This window comes from Lingula anatina, chromosome 7, assembly GCF_051362555.1.
Source record: "Lingula anatina isolate TDL-2025a chromosome 7, LinAna3.0, whole genome shotgun sequence".
Classification (NCBI taxonomy): Eukaryota; Metazoa; Brachiopoda; class Lingulata; order Lingulida; family Lingulidae; genus Lingula; species Lingula anatina.
Window position 1 is genome coordinate 15,506,948 of NC_141773.1, and position 8,087 is coordinate 15,515,034.

The 8,087-nt window shown below is 40.8% G+C and overlaps 1 pseudogene across 1 annotated transcript; it reads right to left on the bottom strand.

The window, feature by feature from the left end:
• Positions 1 to 44: 44 nt before the first annotated feature.
• On the bottom strand, positions 45 to 8,087 carry LOC106165918 (uncharacterized; annotated as a pseudogene). Its single transcript, XR_015335603.1, has 9 exons — positions 7,751 to 8,087; positions 6,543 to 6,594; positions 4,778 to 4,954; positions 3,879 to 3,955; positions 3,315 to 3,498; positions 1,893 to 3,060; positions 1,274 to 1,436; positions 733 to 920; positions 45 to 468 (listed from the first exon to the last, which is right to left on the bottom strand). The product of XR_015335603.1 is annotated as an uncharacterized LOC106165918 (transcript).

Below are 8,087 nucleotides of genomic sequence, written 5' to 3' on the forward strand. Positions count from 1 at the left end.
TTAATCGTGATATTTGATTCTTTTTTACTGTAAGAGCATAGATATGCAGTACTGCAATTCAGTTTATTTCTCTCACAAATGTAGCGCAATATACTCGTACAAGTTATTTATTAGCTTTTATTTCGTGTTTTGAAATCCATTGGGAACCATATATAAGCCCACTTAATTCTGCTCACATAAATCAAAAATGGAATACCAGTGAAGGAAGTCGAATGCTATAGATGGATATTACTCAGTAAACGTAATGATAGTTTGGTCGACCAAAACGACGAGCACGTAGAGAAACCTCCGGAGTGACAAAGGCGTTGACTGCCCGGTGGAAATCCTGTGACGTCCACGTGAAATCGCCACATTGTGGAAACCCTGGTGGTTTGATCAGGAGCGGCTGTCTCTCTGGTGCTTCGTTAATGACGAAGGCCATACCGGCCACAGAATGCAACTCGACGTGACAGTGGACGAACCACCAACCTGAAATAATGGCACCAGATTACTAGTGTTTATAGCACGTGTTAGGGAGAAGTCGTTCCCTCATTCGGCGAAATTGGCCTTGTGTAAAGATGGTAAAACAGAATAGTTTACGTTTATATGGAGATTTAATGCGTTTATCAATGTCATGGCGTTTTAATCCTTTATTAAACGACTGATTCCAAACAAACAAACAAATTGCAATTGGTCTCTTTAGAAAAACCAAATTTGCTTATGGGGACAGACACGCTTTATAAAATTATTTACCCGGGTTATCAGATGTGATGCGGATGACCGCGTAACCCCCTGATGGCACTATGACGGAATCCTTACGTACAGGGTTCTCTCTGTTGAGTCCGGAGATCTTGTTCGGGTCTCTGTTCCACTCGTCGTTTACAAAACGAGGACTGTGACATGGTACAGTCCCATTTGTAGAAGTTGTGAGATGTCGATTGCTGGTTTGGAAAGAAATCTCATAATGAAATAAAGGATGTACATAGTTGTGTATTTAGTATTTACTTAAAGACCGATGACCCTTTGCATCAACACAAATACATCAGTAAGGAATTTAGAAGTGTATGCGTATGGTCGTGCTAATAAACATGATTTCTTTGGACTAGGAAGAAAAGATTTCAACCAACTTTCAACTCGGTTTTACTCTATCTCCAGGTACAAGAACTTTCCAAGAGTAGAAATGATGTTCAAAAAAATAACCCGTTAAACCCTTTTTTTATCACTTTCAAATATTTTCAAAGGCTTTTTTTCTTTTCGAATTCACGCATGTGCATGTTCAGATTCCCTACTATACCCATCGTCTACTTCCGTGCAGCACACTTGTTCATCGTCCGGACATGGGCAGCAGAGATCCGAGTTTGCTCTGCGGTACAACCCATTGCTCTGTAACTCGCCAAAGGCCACCTTGAGCACGTGGAAACTATGACCGTGAACGTGAATGGGATGAGGAGAGCCCTCTAAAAAATAAAACAGCGTCGTGAGCGATGGAAAAGGGGTTTTAATAGAAAACAATTTAGGGCTGATGCGATGGTATTCAGGCAATACACAGCATGTCAAGTTTTATTTCGATGATTTCACAGGATTGTGTTTTTTTTTTCAATACTATAAGTTTATATGGTTATTTCCCAACGGAAATTGTACAGGACCAACTTTCTCAAAGTACTCACAGATCGTTAACAACTTACAATCTTGTCTTGCGGAACTGGACAAAAGGCAATTTTGCATTTTTATGCAAAAACAACGATGGTTCAAATAGAAACTGTACGTGTAACTATAATTAAGATACGAAATGTCGATCACTTCTTTAGAATGAAAAGATACAAACAAAAGTTTGCGACGACTTTGGGAAGCGGGATTATGATCGAAAAAATACACTGCTTGATTTCTTTTACTACAGAAAAGGGTCTACGTACCGTTTGCTCCGCCCGCGCCGACATTGGTGAAAATTAACTGGTAGGGTTTGTTGTAATCCAGGGTAAGAATATTGGTGCACCGACAGCCCTGAAGGCTAGTGGCAGACCGACAGGAGGCTGGACAGGGTGTTACTGAATTAGGCAAGAGATCTCTCTGCGAAAGAGGCGGGGAGGATGGCGGTTCAAATGCAATGCCACTTATGCTCGGACCTGCACGCAGGAACGCCGTGTTGAACCAGAAATTGTTAGACGCTGGTAGTGCCGTCAGTCCAGGGACAGGGACATCTTCGCCTTTCCTTATGAGCTGATCAACATGAATGCACTGGGCGTTGTAAGAAGGAGGTAAAAAAGCATAAGGGCAATTAACAATTCTGCATTTGTAGGTCGGGTGGGTTTCACATGGACGTGGGACATCAAGCACGCCTGTAGGCGGTTCTACATACGATTCCGATTCTCGTCCATATATCAGCAATGCTTTAACCTCTTGAAATGGTTGATCGGTTGCATAGCCAGCATCGCTGAGATCGGGTGACGCGCGGATGTAATAGGCCTTTCTTCTCAGCGGATTGTTAGCTGTGATTACGACATCATACCGTTCTCCCGGGGTAACCAAAACACTTTCAACGTTGTGGATGGGTTCAATGTCAAATCCATCTGTGGCTATCACTGTCACCAAATGGGCGTCGACAGAGACCCTCAATGGAAACGCCTACGATACGGAATCTGTACCGGTTATCAGGGGCAGTAGGATCCACGTAGAACCTGGCGTAAGGAACGTTATTTTCTACAGGCCTGTCTTGGTGCCAAAGGCGGTTTTCAAAGCGTCCCCTACCGTTAATAAGGGCCGAAACGTAAGGAACTGCAACAGCAGCAACGCCATCTGGACCTAAACTGAAATTATGTCGATCGCTTGGTTCCGGAAAAATTGGATTGTTTGGCCAAAACCATCCGTTACCAAAATGTTGCAAGAAAAGATTGTCAAACTCCTCGTGTTGCCAGTCCTGTAGAATAATTACGTGTTGGTCGTTATTTGAAACCTCGCCGATAGATGGAGCATGCTTGGCGCCATACTTCTCACCATGAGGTCTGCTGTCCTCGTGGATGATAAGGGCACCCAAAACGCCGTCTGATCGTGAACCGGGAGTGTGACTGTGGTACCAAAATGTTCCTGTAACAGAGAAGATGCCCTGATATACATGAAAATGTGGTTCACACAAATACAAACCACCAAATTTTAAGGTTATTTCATTCACGCAAGAGGCATTTTAATATTATAAATATTAAAATAGCTGGTATTCCATTAATAAGAGCAAAGAGCGAAAGGCCTTTATTGATCAGTTTCAATATTCAAATTCAGTATCAGTCTTTCTGTATTATTTATCGTTGCAGTGGTTGTCATGAAGGACATCGTATTAAACTAACCTGCCGGGTCTGCCTTGAACCTGTAGGTAAATGTTTGGCCACTATGTATGGGACATTGAGTGATCATGGGAACGCCGTCCATGAAAGGGGTGTTGCGCTGGAACTGTCCATGCCAATGAATGGTCAACGATTCGTGGATCATGTTGTTGGTCACATGGATAACCATTTGTGCCCCCAGTTTTCCCTGGGATAGGTAAGAAAAATGAAGAATGAAATTAAGGTGTATTGATCTGAATTTTATGTATTAAACGATTATTAATTTAAACCACCCCTCCGTGTCCTGAAGGGTGGTTTGAACGCGCAGGTCAGCTGACCTGAATTTAACCCTCGAACAAACCAGACTAGTAGTAGTTTAAATCTGTTTGAATGGAATGTTGATTGTTCTTTTACATGTCTCTTCTCGTAACTTGTACATCACTGTGGTATATATGAATTCATGACCAAAGGGAACTAAATGTCGAAATAGTAAGTTATTTTCACTACTTATATTATTTATGAAATAAAATATAATTTATTCACGGATGGGGGCTCGTTAAGTAAATCTGTAAGACGTTTTGTGCTCACGCGTATTATTGGACCAACGAGCTTCCCGTTTACAGTCGAGATTCTACGGTAAACTCCGTCACCTGTATTGACATCATCTAGAAAGAAACGTGGTATATATTAATAGATAAATAATACAAAAGGTCATGTAAGAAATAAGGTCATTTTAAACAGTCGCGCACGAAGATAAGTGGAATCAACGATTGCTTTAAACTTTACTGATGACATGCATCTTCCATGCTGTTAAGCACATGGGGAAAGCGCGTGACGCAACTCGACCTGACTGGCAGGCAAAAAAAGATACCATATGTATAGTTAAACCACGGCTAGTGCGTAGAACAAAAGACTCGGCCGTGCTGTATGCGACATACAAGCACGTCATGTACGAGTGCGTTCCACGGTCTGTTGCACTACTAGTGTAGTAGCCAATCAGAGGCCGTGGTTTAAGCCAGATACAACACTCGTCGCCGAGCTGTACGTGAAAATTACTCGTGTATTGTCTCGCCTGCGGCTCGCCAATACACTCGTAATATTTCACGTACAGCTCGGCGACTCGTATTGTATCTATCACAAATAGCATGCAATCCTATAGGAAATGTTGAGTTGGAATCCTGCCAATAGTTTTTGGCACACCTAACAGTAACACATTCAATAATCACAATAAGGGGTATTTATGCCTGTACTCTAACATATTTGTTCAAAATAAAAAATGATTACATTTCAAAGGGTGAAATTGCCAGTAAAAAACACTTGATTTTCTCCACTGCTGTCCCAAAGTACATTGACAGTTCAGCTATTCTGTGCCGGAAGAGACGCACGCACAACCCCCAAGTTGTAATACAACAAAACTTATTACAATGCACACTACATGAGGTATGATTTTTAATTAATCCTGAAGAACAAAGCTTGCCCTAACATACCAAATGAAATCTGAGTCTTGTTGGGAACGCCGCCACAGTCGCCCCCTTCCGTCAGTTTACAAGCTACGCATCCGGTCGCAAGGGGGCGCCCATTCTGGTCGGTGCAATCCGGCATCACTCGGTCCCTGTCGTATACCATGGTGTAACCGCTTCCAATCACAAGGTAATATTCGCACGCTACAATTGAAATATACAATAGGCCTACAATGTACCTCGCAGACTTCATAAATTATGCAATCTTTGCACAATTCCTGAGTAAGACCCTGTTACCATAGATTTCGTAGATCGATCTAGCAGGATCGACCTATTTCCGTGGGGATTCTCGTTAAACTGCACTCAAACGATAGTTATTTACCCCCTAACAACTTCAGTGGGCGTGCCAGACATCAGAGCCACTTAAAGTCATAATAACTCTTCGTTTTGGCCAAAAATTGGATTTTCCTGGGGTAAACGGCAATTTTCCCGTACTTACCATTGGTCGACGACCCCATTCCTGCATTCAAAGTTAGTCCAGAATTTTTTCCCTAAACGTTTTGTTAAAATCTCTTAAGAGATTTTAACTGACGGAGCCCTCTCTGGCATTGCATAGTCATGCGATATCGAGCGATATTTTCTGGTGACCTACTTAAAACCGCGGGGACAGCAGACAACAACAACACTATATATAACAATAATATAAGATTCATAAGATTTATTCGTCTTATTGCTCAAAATGCATTTATATCTACAATTGACTGTGTGCAATTCTGAGCTTTCCGACGCACTGTACAAAAACTCGCAACTTACGTCTGCGGATTGAAGGTTTAGGTTACAAACCACTATAAAAAATACCATTCACTTCCATTGTAACGTTTAATTCTCTTAAAAATATTCCCCATGCTTCAACAAACACAACACTTCAGGTTTAAATACTTCTACTCAAGGCCTAAAAAATATTAAAAAATCAGGGTACATTAATGGCATAGCCTGGGGTCTTAAAGTCTTTTTGACAGAACACACACGAATCCACGAAAAAGTATATAGAGGACAGCTGAAAAGTAATAAATTGTTCTAATCTCAGCAGAGGACCCATGGAGTTTCAGGCATATGTCTGGTTCTGGTAATTAAAAACATTTGTTAATTGCATATGAAGCCCAGTGCAAAATATCATAGCCATCATAGCTAGGAAAGGACCCAACAACTCCATTGCCGTGAAATGCGTCACTGGCGCCATGTCTGGTTTTCTGATGAAACAAAATTTATACTCATGCTCCTCCCAATACCCATGGTGGTGGTTCTGTCCAAATTTGGGTTTCTATTCCCGGTGAAGCTCGAACTAATCAGGCGTTCTTTAACCCAGCTACTGAAGTGTACATGCAAGAAATGGTGCCATTTGCTAATCCTTATTTTGGTCGTCCCTACAATATGACAGTGGTCCATCTCAACTTGATCGGGGTTAAAATGAAGCACTGAGCTGGTTGTAGGATACATTTTATCTTAGTTTGAAGTAATTAAAATCTTAGATGTTATATTCTCTTGCAATATTCCATCTTTAGCAAGACTGCACGCTGTAGTTCTGGCGTGACAGGAAAATGTTTGCAAAAACTAATACTAAAAGTACACGCAAACAGGTGGGGCATCAGGACTATTAAAAACTCAACAGGCAATATACGTGTATATATAATGATTACATCAACCGCAAAAGTCTTATTAAAAGGAACAAGACCATAACATGTCTTCAGTGAAAAGAGGTACGTGAATATCTGTATCAGCTTGATTTACTTACTTATCCCGCCTCCAACGACTGTACAGTTACCCAGCGGATATGCCTTGTGGATCTGAATGGAAAAACACAGGTATTTAAGCCCGCATGTATATTACACATTATCCATAAGATGCACAACTAAACATTGCAGTACATCTTGTATTTCTGTAACTTACCAATTGATCTTAATGAACAGCTCCACATTATTTAAGGACCCGTTACCGTACTCTTTTGGAACATGTGTAACCATTTAGGGCTCTTTGCGTAATGTAAAAGGCATGGTAAGATAAAAATTTGAATTTAAATTTGGATTTTTGTTCTATACACATGTTTTAAAAAAACTGAATACAACTTTGAATTCATTCAAGTTTTTTTTTTACACTTCAGCATGTGAAATGCACCTCTATATTGGGTTTGGGTGTACAATCTGATACCTTGTATGATGAATTTCTTCCTATGCATGCGAGCCTCTGTTAGCAAAGTTTTACATTTTATTTCTTATTCTTTTTCCATGCTTTTCAATAGTCGTTACTTTATTAGGTAACGCAAAGCCTCAAAATGTTTCTCACTTATCTGCATCGTTTTTGACGGCACATCAAAATCTTTACGTGGCACGTGAACAAAATTAATCCATTGTCTTCTCAATTTCTGTTTCTTTACCCGAAAGCAATGAAGCAAAACTTCGTCAATAGAGCTACTATTGCATCCCTGCGCCACACAATAGCGCCCATTGCCTCTCTTCAACATGTTTCAGTCAAAACGATGAGAATTACGACTCGCTACAAGCTTCCAAACCATTCATATCATAAGCAGCATGGCGGTTAAACGAGTCTACCAAGTACATTACGTCCCTTCCGTTTCAGCGAGTTTTCTGCAGTTGCGTTCAGGCATAGAAGTAGAGGTTCTGGTGAGTTGTTTTGCATTATCGTCAATTACACCGCATCAGGCTATCGTTTGGGCCCGGGTTTTCCGGGAATTGAATATTAAAAAAGTACTCCGTCGGACTACATAAAAACGTATCCAATTCTACCTTTCTTTAACTACATGTATTCCGATTCACCGCAATAAAAAAACGTATCAAAATCTGTAAATAAATGTTTGCGTTATGCTACTGGTAGACAGACAAACTAACTACAGAGTTACTAACAAACAGAAATATTACCTCCTTGGGCGGAGGTAATTCGATAAATTTTGCCTAAAAAGCGGAAAAACGTTTGATGCGTACTTACCAGTGAGAGTAAAGTGAAGAAAATCAAACAATTCTGCCTGACCCACTGCATGTTCAAGCACTGAGTGGCTCTCGTGCGGCGATCCCATCCACGCCAGGAGTAACTAGCTGTCTCTTTTATATAGACGTTAAAACGTGACCAGCAGCCCTAATAATCGTGTCAATTTTTTTTCACAGTTGCTCCTTCAGAGATAAAATAAACACACCTCTCTTTGTCTCTCTCTCTCTCTCTAAAAAAAGGGAAACAACAAGAACAGGGCCTTTTGTCTTTAATAGGCAAGTTAGAGGTCCATTTAGCGACAAATTAAGCTTATCTTGAGGGGTCACTACATTTTGGT